Source organism: Rhinolophus hipposideros, assembly GCF_964194185.1.
Source record: "Rhinolophus hipposideros genome assembly, chromosome: 20".
Taxonomy (NCBI): Eukaryota; Metazoa; Chordata; class Mammalia; order Chiroptera; family Rhinolophidae; genus Rhinolophus; species Rhinolophus hipposideros.
Window position 1 is genome coordinate 51,398,687 of NC_138066.1, and position 18,805 is coordinate 51,417,491.

The window sequence follows — 18,805 nt, forward strand, 5'->3', positions numbered from 1 at the left end:
CACAACAGCCAACAGTCCATCAACAGACAAATGGTTACAAACACAACGTGCTCCATCCACATAGTCGTCTATCATTCAGTCGTCAACAAGAGATGGAAGCTCCTAGGTTTCAAATGGCTCCTAAACGCAATGGCTGCTGTCTCTAGAAGAGATGGGAGAGGGAGGTTTGGACACAGAGACCCAGGGAAGGGGCCACGTGAAGATGGGGGCCGAGGTGGGAGTGATGTGACCAGGAGCCAAGGACGCCTAGCTCCGCCAGAAGCCGAGCGAGGGGCCCAGGCAGACTCTCCCTCGGGCCTGCAGAAGCGGCAGCCCTGCCGACACCTTGAGCTCAGGCTTCTGGCCGTCAGAGCTGGGAGACAATACATGTCTGTTGTGTTCCGCCCCCCAGGTGTGGTTCTTTGTTATGCTAGTGCCAGGAAACTGACACGCTCGCCAACACTCCAGACCATTACCCATTATGTCCATTATCTGCCTCCCCTTTCGAGAACGTCCATTCTGGGAGGGCAAAGATTTCTGCCTTTTTAGCCATTACTGGGTCTCAAGCTCCTAGACTGGTGCCCACACATCACGATTGATAAGTAACGTGTGACCAGCGAGTGGCGTAACGACAGAACGTACAGGCTCTGGTCGCACCGCCCGTGACCTGCGGCCCCACCATTCACTAGTGAGCGTGTCACTTTGGGTAAGCTTCCAGACCTCTCTGAGCCTCAGGTTTCTCCTCTGCAGGTACCAATAGTGACAGTCACGCTGCATGGCGCTGCTCCGGGCTCCCACAGGCTTAGAAAGCATCTGGTGCACAGCGAAGCCTCGAGTGTTACATGTTGGAAATGGAGTCGCGGGGGTTAGCAGTGGTTCTCGGCTGGTGGCAACTGTGCCTCCCCAGGGGACATGTGACCATGTCTGGAGACATTATGCGTCACACCTGGTGGGAAGGGTGCTGTGGCACCTAGTAGGTGGAGGGACACAGGTCCAGGAAGCAGCCCCCACCACAGTTTATCCCGCCCCCAAATGTCAACAGGACTGAGGCTGAGAAACCCGATGTCGCTAAAAACGGTTTCTGGAATGGACGATGGAAGACATCGACGCAGATGGAAACACAGGCACACGGTGAGGAGGCGACGTTTCTAAGGCGCGGCCACGGCCTGAGCCACTGGCCGCCACATTGCAAACTCCCAAAGAATCTCTCCAGCCCAGAGGGAGGGTGATCTGCCCTCTCCTGTTTCTGGAGGCAACTTGGCCCACGCCCGCTCCAGGAGGAGGGAAGGAGGCAGAAGCCTCTCCTGTTGTTCTGCTACTGCCCTCACCGCGTGCCCCGCCACCACAGCCACCATCGGCAGCACCCACGACCTTTCCTAGGGCTGCTCTGCAAAACCAGTCTCCTCCGGGCTTAACCCTGCGACCCCGGCAGCTGCCAGTTAAGGCACTTTACTACCCGGACCAGGAAATGCAGATGGGGACATAAAGGAGAGCTCAAGACCCCTCAGCGAGATGGTGACACATCACAAAACCTTTACTCCCTCTTCCCCACCAAGGGAAAGAGTTTTGTTCCTCTGCTCCAATTACATCCTGGTACATCTATTGGGCGGTCCGAGGACAGGACAGATTGCCCGCGGACATCTGCCTGCAGGAGGAGTGTGCAATGCAGTCGCCAGGGAGGCCACCGCAAGTGGGTGCTGCGAGCCCAGGGGGAGGAACGTGGGGAGGAAAGCAGGGAAGGAAGCGACTCTTCTTAGCAAGAAAACAAACCGTTTTGCTCACGAGAAGCCAAAAAAGGAAAAGAAAGAACATGTTTCTGCCCATTACTGGACTAGCAGGAAGAGCCATCTTGGTTGGCTGAGGGGACAAAGGCTAGAAGTCAGATACGCAGAGGCCAGGGCTGCGTCCTGCAGCCCCTCGGACAGCTGAGGACAAGGCCAGCCACTGCCAGTCGGTCCCCAGCGATGCCCTGAGCCCAAGGCCGGCACCAGGTGGCCTCCCCCCATGCCTCGAAGAAACCCGGGGAAGCAGGACGGTCGCTGCCCCAGGTGCACAGGCTTGGGGCTGACAGTTAGTGAGTGGGGCGGTGGGGTGCGGCCCAGCTCAAAGCCCCCACCTGCCACGCTGGGGTCGCTCATCCATCAGCAAGCCGGGGGTGGAACTCTCCCTGACTCTCTCTCCCTTGCTCCCCTTCTGTCCTCGGGTCATCTGAACTCAAACTATTCAATGCACTGCGACCATGGCCTCCCAAGGCCCCGTCACCCCAACACCAGAGCTCACACTGTGTTCCCTTCCTCTTCCCTTTGTTCACGCCACGCAGAGACCCGAGCCGCTAGTCAGAGAGAAAACTCCCGTAATAAACAGCACGAATGATGTATAACCCTGCAAACATCTCTATTATTATTTTTCCCCCTCCAGAAACAACTGCACACGATCCTGCCAGGCCGCACCCGGGCACTCCCTCCGGCCCTGCCCGGCGAGCAGATGGCATGTGGGTGTTAGATACCAGCCTCCTGGCAATCGGAACATCTGTTCCCGTTAGGAAACGCTAATTGCCATCAATCGGGAAGCACCTACCCACATTTACATGCAAGCACACACGCAGGAAAAAAACCTACATTTCTCCGAGCAACACTGCCTGCGTGTTAAGTAGTTGGAGCTGTGTCTTGGCCAGAGGGGTGGCCACAGGCCAGCACCTCATCCAGAAGCTTCCAACATGGGCCTCGCCAGCGCCTCTAGGACGCGACCCCGGACCACAGCAAGGAAAGGGGTTAGGACTTCCTTCAGTGGGCGTCCTTCCATGGCTCTCCTCTGCCCGCCTGGGGCGTGGACGCGGGACCGGTCATCTGCACAGAACGCCTGCCAAGACCAGACGGTGCTTTGCGAGCCCCCCTCCTCCATCTGGAGGGGCATCTGCATCAGCGACCTCTCCCTGAGCAAAGCTCTGGGTGTCCCATCTCCTAGGGACAACTGGCCAGACCTTGCAGTCCAGAGATCTGCTTTGTTTCCCAGTCTGAAGGGTGCTCCAGAAGCTTCCCTGCAGAGAGCTAGGTGAGCAGCCTCCTCTGGGGCGTGTCCTGCCCAGTGGGGCCAGGACCGGCTTCTCCAGCACATCAGGTGTCAGGTGCGACCTCGCCCTGGCCCGGCCTCCATCCCCTGGCCCTGGAGCCCTGGGGATTCACCAGACCCGTGACCGCCATTGGGTTGGCACACCCTGCCCTTCCCCAGACCCTGTGGATGTGGGACAGTCCTGGCGGGCCCGGGGGCATGGCCTGGTGGGAAACACCCTGCTCTCTGCACAGCCTTGCCCTCCCAAAGGGCACAGACCCAGGCTGTTCCACCCACGGGGGAGGCAACGCGCGAGGAGCACAGGAGTGGGGGGAGAGGCCTCTGCGCTGATTCTCTACAGTGACCTTCAGCCGAGTCAGGCCACCTGACATCACTCAGTGCTTCCAGAAGGTGGGCTTAAAACATTAGCCTCTTTTATGATGAGAAACTAGGATTTTCCTGTGAGTGCTTCCCACCCCCCGCTCCCCTCCCCCCCACACACACACAAGCAAGCAGGCCACCCTGGTCACTTTTCTCCTGGGCAGCAGGTACCATTGCCCTGGTTGTTGCTATGGGCCCAGGGACTTGTGACTGTCCACACAGCCGATGAGCAAGGCCCCTGGCTCCCCTCACTGGGGTCAAGGCCACCAGGTGGACTCCAAACTGACAGGTGATGTCAAAGACGCGAGAGCGACTCCCACGTGTGACGGGGCAAGCACCAGGCAGGCAGGACGCACGGTGGGTCCATCGTGGGACGTGGGTAAGATAGGCCAGCGGATCACATCTCCCCAGATCCCCAAAGCGGGTGTCTTTCTCAGGAGTGGAACAAGGGCGGGAAGAGGGGCAGGAGGAGGAAAGAGGGTGACGACCTCACTGGGCTTTGCCTCCAAACTCCTTTTCAGTGTATTCTTCTAAGACGGCCCTGCCCTCCGTGCCTGGTAAGCTCACGTGGGGTGCTGGGGACACGGCCACATGGTGTCCGTGCAGCGTGCCCACTCCTGTACCTACTTCCTGCCCCACCTGCCCAAAAAAGAAAGGCTTAAAACTCCGCCATGCAGCTTCGGCTCTTGGCAGTGCCCCAGCGGTGAAGGTGGCTGCAACACCTGTTCACACGTCACTCTCACCCCCTGCTCTGTGGCCGCAGTCGGCAGCAGCCAGTGGATTGTCAGCTGGGGCCCGTCCCATGCCAGGTGCGGAGGTGGCACGTTTGTTTCCCGTGTTCCAGTTTAACTGCTCATCAATGTCTTTGTTCAGAATCCGGTGTTTCCCTCCACTGAGGCCTTGCAAGTGTCCCTGGGGACAGACCTCCAGCGAGGTCTCGGGGCGGCTGTCCTTCCCCAGCTCGGCCCTGCTCATCAGGCACCGAGGTGCCACAGGTTTGGGGACCAGCAGGAGGGCCTTCTCCATTCCCGGGATAGGGCACAGTGCCACCTCCCCAGCCAGCACCCACAGCTTCTCCCCTGGAACCTTTGCACCCTGTGTCCCTTCTTGCTGGAGACACAGGACACCCCTTGGATGGCTGCCCTGCGGGACCTGAAGCTCCAAGGGCCATGGCCACCCCTACCCACAGGGCCTGGTGCCAACCCCAGCTCAGCAGCTAAGCCAGGGGTTCTCGACCCCAACGCAGCACTGGGCACTCCTGCATGAGGTCATTCGCTGCTGGTGGCCCCAGGGCCGTCCTGTGCTCTGCTGGATACTAAGCAGCTTCGCTGATCTCTCTGCCCTCTAGGTGCTGGTAGCAGCTGCCGTGGTGACAATCAAAAATGTCTCCTGACATTGCCAAAGTCCCCTACAGGGCACAGTCGCCCCCAGCTGAGACCCAGGGGTCTAACTGTCAAGCCTCAAGGTTAACAAGTGTCCCAGGCCACCTGCAGGGTCCTGAGACAGCAGCCCACCCCCAATGCACGGACCCACCCTACCGCACAGAGAGGAAAGAAGAGAGATGGCTGCCAGCACACGTGGCAGGCTGGTGGGGGACAGGGGAGCTCCACTCGGCGTGTCACCTCTAGGCTACTGGGCCTCTGTGAAATGTCACAGCATTATCATAGTCCCATCCAATTTCACAGGAGATGGCATTAAAATTCATCTGGCCCAATCCAGCCCCCACCACCCATGCTTCTCGTGTTAGAATCCCTCCCCCCACCTCCCCATGAGGGCTTCTCAAACCAGGGACCCCCTTGCCCCACCTCTTCAGCCCCTCAGGGACATAAAGCTGACATGGGGGTAGCTGGGTCAAGTATGTGCTTTTTCTAAGTCCTTTTAGCGAAGGTATTTTGGGGAAATGGGGCTGCTTTGGTATAAGCAGCACAAGCATAGTGTGGGTAAGATGTGAGGTTTGCATGAATTTTTAAGACGACAAACAAGACTTCAAAGAAATGTCAAGCTTTCCCGGCACCCCTTCTGGCAACAGATGCCCAGTCTTTCAGGGGTGCAGGCTTCCTACTCCGAATCTTTTGGAGTCTTCAGAGGGAAAAGTCACCCAGCCAGTGGAATGCTGTGTGCCCGCCATCATCCAGGGCGAGCCGTTTAATCTCCCTTCGCCTGAGGACAGCCTCCTGCTCACGGGCGTCTGCTCCGGCTCTGGGATACACCACCACGCTGAGAAAAATTACAACCAGGCCTTCCTTTAGACTCAGAAATGGAGAAAAACTCACCAGAATTAATGTCTTCCCACACAGGCAAAATGAGCCTTTTGCCTGCCCCAGCAAAAATGCCTTAGCATCTCCACCTGCATGTGAGGCAGGTCGGGAGTCCACACATCCCTTGCTCTGAGGGCCGGGAAGGAGGCACAGTGCCCGTGGAGGGGCCTGTGCTCTGAGGCCTGAAAAGTGGGGACTGTTAGGATGCTGGTCGGAGTGCAATGTCGGCCGAAGTGCCCAGGGAGAGACAGCCAAGCATTGAGCAAGGAGTATGGGGCTGGGTGAAACACTGAGTAATTTAAAAATCATTCTGTCCTCGGACTTTTCGAGCAACAGAATGGTCTCGAGGAATGACTGGTCCGATGACATAAACAAGAGACAACTTTCAACGGCACCTCTGGTCACACGAGGCGCAGGCACCATTTGTTCTGGGTGTCGGGCAGGTCCCCTAGCACTGGGCACGCGGGTGTCCACTCTCTCAACTCCAAAGGGCACAACGGAAAGGAAGATACACAGACCTGTAACGGCTCGGCTGATCACAGCTCTTATAGGACGACCGTTGTCTGAAAGTTCTCTGTACTCTGAATGCCGTCCACAAGCGATGTCGCACCCGTCCTCGTGGACACGGTCTGCCGCAGAGCGAGGTGTGCTAACACGGCTCCGCTGGCCCGTCCCTAAATCACACCCCAAGGGCCGCATGTGACCAGTGATTCAGTGTTCCCAGAGCTAAAGGAGAGTGTGTCAGGAGAGACAGCCGAAGAACTGTCCAGGACATTCCATCAGGGATGTCCTAGGAAACCGACTATGTATGCCCTTGGGAAACCGACGTGTGCCCTTGGGAAACCCAAGATGGGAAAGGAGACAGGCGGAGGCAGGGATCCAAGAGGAAATGAGTGCAGAATGTGGACGAGGAGCCCCCTGCCTGCTTCACGCCTTCCAGCGGCCCCTGCAGACTTGGAGGGACAGACCAGAGGACAGAAAATGGGGGGAGGGCATCCCTTCAGCCCAACCCCGGAGGAGGGTCTTGCCTGCTGGGACCAGCTGGCAAACCAGCGGCCATGTTGTTTTGGGAGGGGGCGGTGTCATCCTTTAGAACACAAAGTTTTCATTTTGAAATCGCTTAAGACTCACAATAAATTGCAAAAACAGTAGAGAGAATTCCTAAGTACCCTTCTGTTATGGGCTGAATTGTGTCCCCTCGAAATTCAGGTGCTGGAGTCCTAACTTCCAGGACCTCAGAGGGCGGCTGTGTTTGGAAAGAGGGGATCAAGGTTAAATGTGGTGGGGGGCGGGGGGCGTGTCCTCTTGAGAAGAGATTAGAACACAGACATGCAGAGGGACAACCGTGTAAGAACATGGAGGAGACGCTGTCTACACGCCCTCTACACGCCAAGGACAGACGCCTGGGGAGGAGCAGCCCTGAGCCACCCTGACGCGGCCACACAGCCTCCAGGACTGAGGACAGGCACGTCTGTCCCCAAACAGTCTGTGGTGCTTTGGCACAGAGCCCCGGCAGACTAGAGCCCCCCAGACACCGAGCGTCACCACGGCGCACCCTCAAACTGGGACCTATTCTGGGTGCCGGGTCCACGCGGGGCTGAGCTGAGCCCCAGCGCCTGTGAATCTGACAGGTGCTTCTCTAGCTGTGCTGAAGCGCTCATTGTTTGATTTCCAGTTCGTTGCACACTTCTATTTTTGTTTTTCAAAAACAAGAAAAGCTATACAAAAGGAATTGCTAGAAAACGGAATGAAAAAGACATACAAAATACAAACTCCAATTTCTTACTATTAGATTCAACAGATAGAAAATTACTCTTTTGCTACAAAATTGCTATAAAAGACCCTACATAAGTGCTTCCTCTCAGCTCCTCTGTCATCTTACAGGGATGGGGGGGGGGGGGTCCCGGGGAGGGCAGCAGCTCACAGGAGGCTCTGGTCTGCAGACCTCAGTCTGAGTAGCTCTGAACTGCATCACAGGAGACACGGGTCGTGAGAGTATTGTCCCCAGAGAGCCACTGTGCATGGCCGTGCGCTTATCAGTCATCTAGAGCTCATTCCTCATGGAACCCAGCTCAGGGCTCGCTCGGAGGATCCCCAGGGACTGTACCCATCACCTGGAGACAAGGATCTTGGCTACAACAGCACCCACGTACACGTCATCCCAGGTCAGCTGACAGTCCCCAAGCTTTCACCCTACTTCAGAGATGGCAGGCACATGCCTGGGTCCCCGTGAAGCTGTCTGAAAGCGTTATCTGATCTCCGGTGAATTTGGGTTGGGCTGCGGGCTGCTCCCAGGTCCTCTGGCTGCTGACACCCTCTGGCTGCCGACACCCTGCCTCACCCCCACCGGCAGCTGCAGGTCCAGCACTCAGACACAAGGTCACTCAAAAGCACCATGGTCCAAGCTCCACCTCCCCACCGACCCTGAGGAAAACGAGAAAAAGGCCTCTGTTCCACCTCCACGTCTGTGTGTGCACACGCGAGCACACACACACACACGCGAGCACACACGTGCACACGCACACACACACAGAGGCAAAACATAGTCAGGCTTGTCTTGACCTCTACTTCTAAATTAATTTTTATTCCTGAGGCATTTGCTGACACTTCTTTTCCGTTCTTTGCCCACAGAACACAGATGTCTTTGAAAGTACGAGGCCTGGGAATTCTTACTGCATCCTTGCAAATCGGATAAAAACCGTAATTTGCTGCCAATCCATAAAAACCCTTGCTCGTCCACTCGCCCTCTGAATGGGAGCTCCCCTCCGGGCCGGGTGTCACACAGACAATCAAGATGAAGATGTCGTGGAATTGGACCGAGGGGTTCGGGGGTGCCATCCGGCCGTGAGACCAGAGAGACCAGCATCACCCTCTGGGTGACACCCCTATTTCTTGGCCCAGGATGTCTCCTGTAAGTCACTAGTCCCACAGTGACTGGATATGAGGGGGGCACACATGTGTCAACACAGCCTGAAGCGTGAAGCTTGTCCCTCCTTCCCCTCCAGGCACCTGCCTGCTGCTGATGGTGGTGACAATCACTTACTGGCCCAGACCGAAAGACACGGCCCTCGTCAGCCATGGCTCAGAATCTCACAGGAAGATGGACGGTTTCGACGTAAAGACGGAACATTTTGCCCAGGAGGCCAGCTCACACACAGCTGACTTATGTATCCGCAAACTTCAGAGCAGCTTGGACCCAGGACGCTTTCTGCCTCAACTCCTCCTGTCCCTGGTGGTACCACTTGCTCCTCTTTCTCGCATCCTGGGGGCCCCCCAGTTGCGGGCTCACTCCCTCACTGTCAGCTTGATGGATGCCTCCTGTCCAGCTGGCATCCTCTCCCTCCAGACACACCACATGTCCAACTTCCAGGACCCCCAAGTGCCCTGACCACATACACACCCCCTACTGCCCTCCCTGGAGGTCTCTCTCCCTCAGCTTTGCAGGCCTGCTCTTTTGCTTCCAGTCCCTTCTTCTGGCCTCTCCAGCCCTCCAGAGACCCTCGCTGGCCCGCCCGCCCATAGGCTGCTCTGAAACACCCCCCATCCCAATGGGGGAACAAAAGTGTGCACAGGCTGGCAGCACCAACTCTCTACTTTTAGGTGTAGGTCTGGGGTCTGGCTTTTTAATTCTTAGTGTGCTCTCAAGACACCCTAAGTGGGGTGTGTCTCAGCAGTGGGGTGGCGGGACGTGGTGGAGGAGAAGAGCAAACTGGGGACCCAAGAAAGGACCTCAGCCAATGACAAGCTCTGTCTGCTCGGACAGCTCCAGCCGTCTGGCCCTCAGTTCCTGATCAGCCTAGAGCTACATTCTTCTCATTGTTTTAAGAATGACCCACAGCAATTGGACAGACCGTCCCAGTGTCTGGGTGAAACCAGTACCATGGGGGAGGGGTAACACCTTGAGATGAGCAATGGGGGAACCTGCAGAGGTCGCAGTCCCTTCGATTCATCTTGCTCTCCAGTCGTCTTGAAGGATCGAGTAGGTAGAATTGTGTCCCCCAAAAGCACATGTTGAAATCCTAACTCCCCTGAACCTGTGACTGTGACCTCACTTGGACTTAGGGTCTTTGCCGATGTCACCAGTTAAGATGAGGCCCTACTATAGCAGGTGGGCCCTCATCCCATGGCTGATGTCCTTAGGGAGGTCTGGACACAGACCCGCAAAGAGGGGGAACCATGTGAGGACACAGGGACAGATGGGAGAAGCCGTGTGAGGATGAAGCAGACGGACGAAGCCTGTGCAAGTCAAGGAACGCCCGGATCGCAGTGACCCCAGAGTCTGGGACACAGACTGTGGCCCTGCTGACACGGTGGTTTCAGGCTTCCATGAGAATAAATCTCTGTTTTAGGCCCTGGCCCAGGTACCTTTGTTGCAGTGGCCTGGACACTCCCACAGAGCACCTGAATTTGGAGCCCCGCGCCCAGGTTCACCATCGCAGCACCCGCCCCGTGGAGCCGGTGGTGCTGAGCCCCGGAGGCCCGAGGACCAGGCGCTCCGAGGAGATGCTGCCGATCCCTGCCTGTCTCTTCTCACACTGACTCCATCTGGGGAGCAGCCAACAGAGCTTCCAGTTCCAGCATTGAAGCTACATCTGGAAACTCTTCTCACCCCTAATTGTTCTTAATGCTTTAACACACTGAGTGACTAATGGGCTCTAATTGGGCCGCTCTAGCTCCGAGGGGAACGTGCTGACAGCGCTCTCCCCGACCCTCCGAGCCTCAGGACCGCTCACTCACAGAGCTCAAAAGGCACCAAGAAACAAACACTGGTCCCCTCTCCTAGTGTTGCAGAAATGTCACACCAGTGCCAACAAGCAGTTTTATCCTTCACCCAACAAATAACGGGGCAAAGAAACGCATAGCAGAGAAGCCAAAAGCAGATGGGACAAAATATCACCAATGCCACGGAGGTTTGTGACATCTGTCTTGGAGAGACAGAAGGCTCGGACACAAACCCAGCAGTGGTCATTTAGGTGGACGTTCAAGAGCCTGGAAGAGTCCACCACAGCAAAACCAGGCCCAGGCTGTCCTCACTTCCTTACAGAAGGGGTGGGGGGGCAATAACAGGAGGGTTCCAGGTTCTCCTCTTTCTCCTTCCTCGTCGGCGTGTACCCAGAACCTGTCCTAGTGGTACATATTCAGAAGGGTTAAAGCTGCTCACGAGACCCTTCCCGAATCTTCTACATTTAGCAATACGAGAGGAACCATGGGTGTTCCTGAGAGGACCCACATTTCCAAAGGCTAGTTCAAGCTCCAGTCTCCAAATTCAGATATCAAGTTCAAGAAGAGGTAGGGTGCCCCTCTGAGAAGTAGGTGCCCCTCTGAGAAGTGGGGTGCCCCTCTGAGAGGGAAGGAGTGCCAGCAGCATCTTTCAGGTGGGTGGTATCTGCTCCACCCAGCAGCAGCCAAGACTGCCCTGCATGGTGGGAATGTGTTTGCTGCAAGTGTCAGAGAAACATCCTATTATCATGTTTCCCGGAAAATAAGACCTAGCCGGACAATCAGCTCTAATGCATCTTTTGGAGCAAAAATTAATATTAAGACCGGGTCTCATATAAAATTCGGTATTTATTATATTATATTATATTATATTATATTATATTATATTATATTATATTATATTATACCCGGTCTTATAGTAAAATTAGACTGAGACTTATATTAATTTTTGCTCCAAAAGACATGTCAGAAGTGCTTGTCCAGCCAGGCCTTATTTTCGGGGAAACACGGTAGCTCTGGCGTAGCTAGGTCAAGCCGCACTGTCCCTCTCCCACCACCGGGAGACTGTTACCTCCATGCTCTGGAAAGCTCCATGTGCATCAATAATGTTGATGTGGGCAGCCTAGGCTTCAGCTCAGCCACCCAAGGGTGCCGCGTGATGGATTCCAGTTTAACAGCTTTTAAAAACAAGTAGACAAGAGACGGGACATGATGGATGGCGCGGGAAGCATGCTCATTCTTGATGATTTATGGGAGGTCGCCTGGTACTGCGCGGGTCCATCCCCAAGAGTGGGGGCCACGGTAGCCGGGCAGGTTCTAATGTGTGTGTGTGGGGGGACAACCACCTGAAGTGGGCCCACTGCACAGCTACGACACACTCACACCCTGCCCTGACATGGGCCACATGCTATCCCCTGGTGGTGGCCATTTTTAAACTAGCTGAAAGGTACCTCTGGCCCCACCAAAGCCCTTCTTCTTGGGCAAAAGGAATTAACTCTGGCGTGAACTTTCTCCTTCTCCCTCTGCGGGGCCAAAGCTCAGGGCAGAACAATGGCGCTCCCCCATCCAAAAGACAACTGGAGAAGGCACAGCAGGGGTGACCCCAGGCACAGCAGCCTGGTTTGGAGGGGAAGGAGGAAGGGGAGGGCCAGAAGGGAAGAGTGCCGAATGCCCTCCATGAGTTTTTGTTCAGCGGAGGCCACGTGGGTCCCTTCCCAGTGGTTCTGAAGCACCCATCTGCCCCAGACCTCCACCACTGCACGCAACAGACAAATTTTGTTTGAGATTAACCTCCATCCACGTTTTTAGTGCGTGCGCCACGTACCAACAGGAGGTCCTGCAGGCTTTTCCCTGCACCGTCTCTGCGTCACTGACCCCAAAGCTCTCATGGGAAGTGCTGGCCAGGGACACTGCACTCGGAGCGGCACTGGACGGCAGGCCCATGCAGGAGCTCCGTGTGCGCACACCGGCTCCTTCCCCACTGTCAGCCCCCAAACCTCCACCCCCCAGTGGGCACGCTCTCCTGCAGACTCCACCAGCCAAGGCGGCTGAGCAGGCGTGACCACTGCTCGAGGTGAGGTCTGGGGGCATCCTCACGAGGCAGGGGGACTGCCAGGGAGGTCTGCTTTCCCACCCTGCTTTTCTTCCCAGACGTCAGAGCTGGAAGCACTGGTGCGCCCCTCGGGTGGGGCTGGCAGCCCCTCTGAAGCCTGCATCGGTGCCATGGAAAGGGGGGGGCTTCACTGGGGGTGGGAGGGTGTCTGCAGGGGTCAGGAGCTGGCACACTGACCAACCCTCCGTCTTCAGAGTCCCACCACCCGCCGACCCTAGACCCTACGGGGATTACAAGGCGAAACACAGAGCCAGACTTGCTCTGTGGGCTTCAAACTGCTCAGGGCAGCAGGGCGTGGGTCTCCCCTTTGATGCTTCTTAACCCTGGACTTGGCCCCCCTGGAAGGGGGAAGACTTCCAAAGGCTCACGTTTCCTGTTTCACGTCTCAGCGAGCCTTGCTGTCAGCATGGGCCTGGAAAGTGAGTGCGCGCAGGGACATGCAGCTGCCCCCAAAGGAGCTTGCACAGGGACCCGCTGAGCCCCGAATTTCCCAGACCCGCCATCGAGGACCAACCAGCCCGTCTAGTGCTTTCGGCTTTGATTACCCCAAGAGTGTGCCCTTTGAGGAAGACGCTGGTTCTCACCCCACAGAAAGGGGAGCTGGGCCCTGAACCTCCTTTAAGGAAACAGCAAGGAAAAGCAACTTCCGAGAGGTCACCTGCCCGTGGGTGTCCAGCTCTGCGGCCCTTCCCCCAGAAGCTCAGTCACATGCTCCTGCTTGGAATCAGGAGCACGAGATTTAGGGGGAGGTACGTGACCCCACGGGTCACTTGGGCTGCACTGAGGTCAGCCCCAAACCAGGCTCTAGTATGGGTGCTTCAGAGAGCCCACCCGAGAGGGAAGGGGGCTGCGGAGGCCAGCACCCCAGCCCTGGTTTTATGCAACGCTGGGGGGAGCTGCAGAGTGCTGGGGATCAGAAGGTCCCGTGGGACTGAAATGTCATGTGGGCTTGCTGCTGTCCCAATGCAGGTGGCGGTGCCCAGCCTGCCTTTCCAGGCTCTCTAAGGGGTCCCTGGTGGTTTAGGAAATGGGGTGAAATCAGTGTACAGGGGAGTTGTTTAAAATGTCACTAAAACATGTCCCCAGATGCCCTGCTTCCTCCCCCCAGGTCTCCAGCTGACACGCCTCCCTGGGGAGCAGCCACCTCCTCCCTCCCCCGGCTGTTCCCCACACAGAAGGCCACACGGTCCTCCTACAACTCAAACCGGGGGCTCCACCATCCTGAGACAAAGTCCTACTCTGCAGGCCTGGCCTCAAGGCCTCAGGGTGGCGGGGCCCTCCATCCCTCCCTATTGCTCAGCCACCTGAACGCCTTCCGGCTGCTCCTTCCACAGGCCTGTGCACGCCCTCCTCCCCTCAGGCTCCGCTCATATTCTCAGCACCCTGGGCCTGCGTGGCCGCCCAGCGTGACCAGCCTACTCCACATTCTCCATCGCCTCTGCCCACTCCACTTTTCTTCTCAGCCGTGTCACCCCGACGCGAGTGTAAGGGGGCCTTCGTTTATCCTCCACGGCCCCTGAGAGCAGAAACAATGAGGGGGGCACTGGGCTTGGATCCCGCTGCATCTCCAGCCCCCACACCAGGGCTCCCACGTCAAACGTCAGGTGGCATGAGTGACGCAGACCATTCAGTGTCCCTCAAGCCCATGGCAAGAAGAGCACCCCTAAACAAATGCCCTGAGGCAGGGACGACACCCCGCTTCCATCATCAAAAGAAAAGAAGCGGAGACGCGCCAGTGTCGGGTATAGACTCGGACTCCACGGATTCTGGGGGCATCTTTTCAGGACGAGAAGAGATCAGCCTGTGCCCTACTCGCTCTGCCCAGAATTCTTGCTGAAATCATTTGCTCAGCGGGAAAAGAGGCCACCACGCAAGCCAGCTGCAGTCACCGGGTTCCCGTCTCTCCCGCCACCCTTGTGCCTTCACAGCAGGGAGTGGGCTGCACTGGACTTCACGGTGGGTAAGAACAAGTTTGTCTGGTTTCTGTCCCAGGTCCCTGGGAGGTGGCCTCTGAAACCTCTGTGCTTCTTACAACAGTGTCTCTTGTTATTTACAAGTCCCCTTGATCACACCTGACTTTGTGCTGACCGGTGGCTCAGGTGGACCCTCAGATGGTTCCAAGGCCGGGGTAATGTAGTGACTAGAACCTTCCCCTCCCCCAATTCAAGGGATGGGAGGGGCTGGAGACTGAGTCCAGTCACGAAGCCCGGGACATAATAAGACCCCAATAACACGACACCCAAAGCTCGGGAGCTTAGTGGCTGCTGGACAGTGGATGTGCTGGGACGGTGACCTGTCCTAACGCTACAGGGAGAAGGCGCGGAAGCTGCAATCCGGGCCCTTCCCGACCTCGTCCTACGTGCACCTGTTGTAATGAAACCAGAATCGTTAAGTGATTTCCTAGGTACTACAAGTCGTTCTATGAGGGGACATAAGAATCCTTGAATTTACAGCCAGTCAGTCAGAAGTGCAAGTGGCCCCCAAGACTTGCGGCTGGCATCTGACACGGGACAGTCTCAGGCAGATGGGCCCCAAGCCTCAGACGTCTGCCATTAACTCAGGGTGGCTAGTGCCAGAGGGGAAGCGCAGCCCATCCACTTGAGGTGGGGATGGGGCGAGTGCTGGGTCCCCTCTGAGCCAGATGAAGGCATTAGAGCCACTCATGGGGCCTCAGGGAAATCTGAGCCCACCACGTGGGGGAGGGCCAGGACCCACGTTGGCCTCTGGCGTTTTGTGCTGGCCCCAGACAGTGGACCCTACGCCCTGTTCACCCTCCCTCCCAAGCTTAACTCTTCCGCAGCCAGGCTGATGGATTTCAGGGCACAGAGCATAGCCGACCCTGACAAAATTCCACCCAATGAATTCCAGAGGCTCCAATTCTCCCGTCCTACTCCCTGGAGCCACAAAAGACATCCTGATCTGCAAACTGACACAAGCAGGACGCCCTGCAAGTCCCCTGCATAAAATAAAATCGCCACAGTGAAATGTTTCTCCAACACAAATGCAAAGTCCAAGGACAGCGGTGGCAGGCGGCGCAGTCTTACCTGGTGGAGGCAGGTGAGGTGTGTTTTCCTGTAGCCGGGAGGCCCGACTAGGGTTCCTGCTGGACCGTCTTCGGGGTGGAGGGTTGCTGGGACCGGTGAGTATCAGCGAGAAAAAGCTTCAGGGTCTCAGAGACAGAAGGAAGTTTCCTTCAACCTGAAGGAAAAGAAAGGAAACATTTTCACTGCCTTTGAAGCAAACATCCATTTTTTTGGTATAAAACAAACATTGATGCTAATAAACAAGAGAGGGCAGCTTCAAAGCAAGACAGACCGTGTGGAAAACAAACCATTAGGACTCTCCTGCCAGCAGCCCCATGCAGGCCTGCTCTCGCCTGCTCTCCCGCCGTGATGCCCCGACCCCAACAATTCTCACTGTGCCATCTTGTCTCCCAGCCCCTCCTGCTCACGCCCAGTTTAGATCCAGGACCCATCGCTGCCATCGCTCCCACAATCCCCTTCTCCCTCTCTTTTTAAACGATTGGTTGGGTGACGTCACTCTCACAGTGCACCCTTCCTGTGGTATCCTATTTCACCGGGAGTGGAACCTCCAAACCAGGAGTGGCCTCCAAACCAGGTGAAGCCAGGGTTTGGGACCCTGCAGCTGATATGATTTGGGGGGCCCTCTAAGAAAATACAACAAAATAATAAATGCAAAAATAAGATGCAGGGTCTTGCGTGGGGCCCGGGGGTTCCCAGCTTCGTGGTAAATCCCTGGCTGTCCACAGGACCCCAGGCGTCTAGCCTCCTGCTGGGCCGCTTTTCCCTCCTCCTATGATGTCCCCCCTCCGCCCCCCAGGCCTCCTTCCTGTCCCTGTCCCTTTGCCTTTGCCCCTGCTCCTGTCACATGGAACGCCATTTGTCACGCAGGGTCTCCAGTCCCGCTCCCGGCACAAGAACACAAGATATGGTGAGGCCAAAAAGGAACACCCACGGAGCCACAGATAGCGGAGTATATTCTTGCTGGCAGTTGGTGGAGACACAAAAGCAAACATCCACCGATACCCTAACGGGGGTCTTCCTGCACCCCAGTGTCGCGAGCGGCCGGGCGAGATACGGAAGTAGGATCCACACAATCTGCCATCTGCTTCTCTGCCAACCAACCAACCCCCTACCGTAGCCACGGCAGTTATGTTAGCGGCTAATGGCTAACTGGTAACAGCTGACGGCCACAGCGGATGGCCATCTGATTACAGCTGACCGCCATCTACTACCCGAGCCAGCACCTTTCCACGTGAGGCCGAGAGCCTGGAAACCGCTCTCCAGGGCTCATTCCGCACACCATTCCCTACAGAACCGGCGGCTTGCCCCTTCCTCCCTAAGAACTCTGTTACATGGCACCTTTGTAGTGAGGCCTCCAGGAGCAGAAGAATCCATCAGAAATCACCCCTCCCCTTGGCGTTCCCTCCCCTTTTCCCCTTGAACGTGCCCAGGACTTAGCTCAGCTGCTCTCACACACACACACTTGTTTCCTGCTGTCTTTGCCCCTCACGCACACAGCACCCTGAGGGCAGGCTCCTGTATCTGAATCACAGGACTCTATCCCCACTGCCTAGGGCACACCTGACACCAGCTGGAGCTCACCCGTATCTGCCCAGTGAATGAATGAACGAACCCCACCTTCATTCTCCTGCACTCACACTTTCTGTTATTTAGAATAGTGGCCTATTATCAATAGAGTAGGAATTCCCAGGAAACAGAGGGGGCTGGCTGCTTCTGTTTGTTGGGTGGCAGGGCTGGTTGTGTTTTGTAGCGGGTAGGAGGAGGCACCTGGGTTTCGGAAGTTTTTGCTCCTCTTAATTTGCTCCAACCCAATGCGTGTGCCATCAGGCAGGTGGGACACAAAGACCCTTTCAGAGGTGCACTGATCAGCCCGGAGACACTGGCTGTGGGGCAGAGTCGTGAGGTCAGGTTGGCCGGGGAGTGCTTGAGCTGTGCCCTCCCCCTGACCAGTGGAAAGGCTCCCATTGACATGTCCCCAGAAGTCTCACAACAGAGCTTTAAAAAAAGAAAAAAAAATAGCACTTAGTTTCTTTTCTTAAAATCCAGTTACTTAAGACAGCACCACCCACATCCCAAATGGCAGCGCCAACCTCACAGAATATCACTAACCGCAGAGGAGTGCCTGGGCACCACTGCCCTTTCAGTGACTATTTGTGCCATGTGCAGTACCAGGAGCTGGGTATCTGAGGGGACGCAAATGGCCCTGAGCTCCACCAGGCCACTTTTCAGTGGGAAAAGCAAGTGTGTGACCTGACGGTCCTACAGTGTGGGCTAAATGCCATGAGAGGTGGCTGCCGGAGGGGCCGGTGCAGCGACTCGGGAAGGAAGGAGCTGGAGGGGCCGAGGTCGGGGTGGCTCTCGGGGGTGACCCAACCTGACGGGGCAGAAGGCAGGTAGGCAGGCTTTTCTTAGAACAAAATATGGGATTCTCAGGAGGCAGCACAGAGGCAAGGGCTGGAATTCATTGCCCCAGAGCTGCTGGGACAGGAGGGTCGTGGAGACGTGGATGGTGCCCTACCAGGCACCCAGGCTAGTGTCCCTGGCACCTACACCCAGGAAGGAAAGTGACAAAGGAAAGGATGCCCGGACAGGGAGGGAAGAAGGCAGCACAGGAAGCCCAGAGACGCCTCCAACGCCTCCCATCCCCGCACACTGAGCGTCACCTACGACTCCTGAAGCCAAGCCACCTTCTCCAGAGGGAACGCTTTCACATCCCCCCTCCCACTGGCCGAGCTGGGTGCCCCAGGCCCCCCAACTCCGCAGCCTCACCTCTGAAGCCACGCTCACCCAGAGGTCATTTCACTTTGCTGGTCGTGCAGCACTGTGCCTACAGGTGGGGCTGTGGGGCCGTCGGGGGCCCTGAGACCGTGATGGGGGTGAGGGTTACTAGCCCTGCGCCCCCTCCTGGACTCCCGCTCAGCCCCATCAATCGATCAGCCAAGCTTCGTTTTGTTTCTCCCGAGCTGAATGGGCGATTATTTAACAGCTTGTCCCCGGTTGCAATGGCATGTTTTTCCTTACTCGGCAGTCGGATGCACCATCCATCACCCACAGCTCAGAACCGGGTCCGTGGCCCCCGCACCGCCCCCACCCCCGCTGCAGGGGTTTCTGGAAAGCAGGGCTCCCAAGGGCTCCGGGGATGCCTGGTGGAGGGACTGGAGTGGGAGGAGAAGGCCAAACGATGAAGTCACCCCGAAACCCCTCTCAGAGCCCCCGAGGTTGGCTCCACCATACAGGGGGGAAAGAAGGAAAACCACAGCAGG

The 18,805-nt window shown here is 56.8% G+C and overlaps 1 protein-coding gene across 5 annotated transcripts in view; it reads right to left on the reverse strand.

Annotated features, from left to right (window-relative positions):
- The window catches only part of RBFOX3 (RNA binding fox-1 homolog 3), a 367,870-nt gene that overhangs the window by 257,019 nt on the left and 92,046 nt on the right, over nt 1-18,805 (reverse strand). For 3 of the 5 annotated variants that reach the window (XM_081029622.1, XM_081029631.1, XM_081029626.1), the window contains exon 2: nt 15,543-15,696. The gene's annotated coding sequence lies outside the window, so the exon portion shown is untranslated. Of the gene's footprint in view, nt 1-15,542; nt 15,697-17,309; nt 17,538-18,805 lie in introns of all 5 variants that reach the window. The other 2 variants (XM_081029623.1, XM_081029632.1) reach the window with 1 other exon arrangement.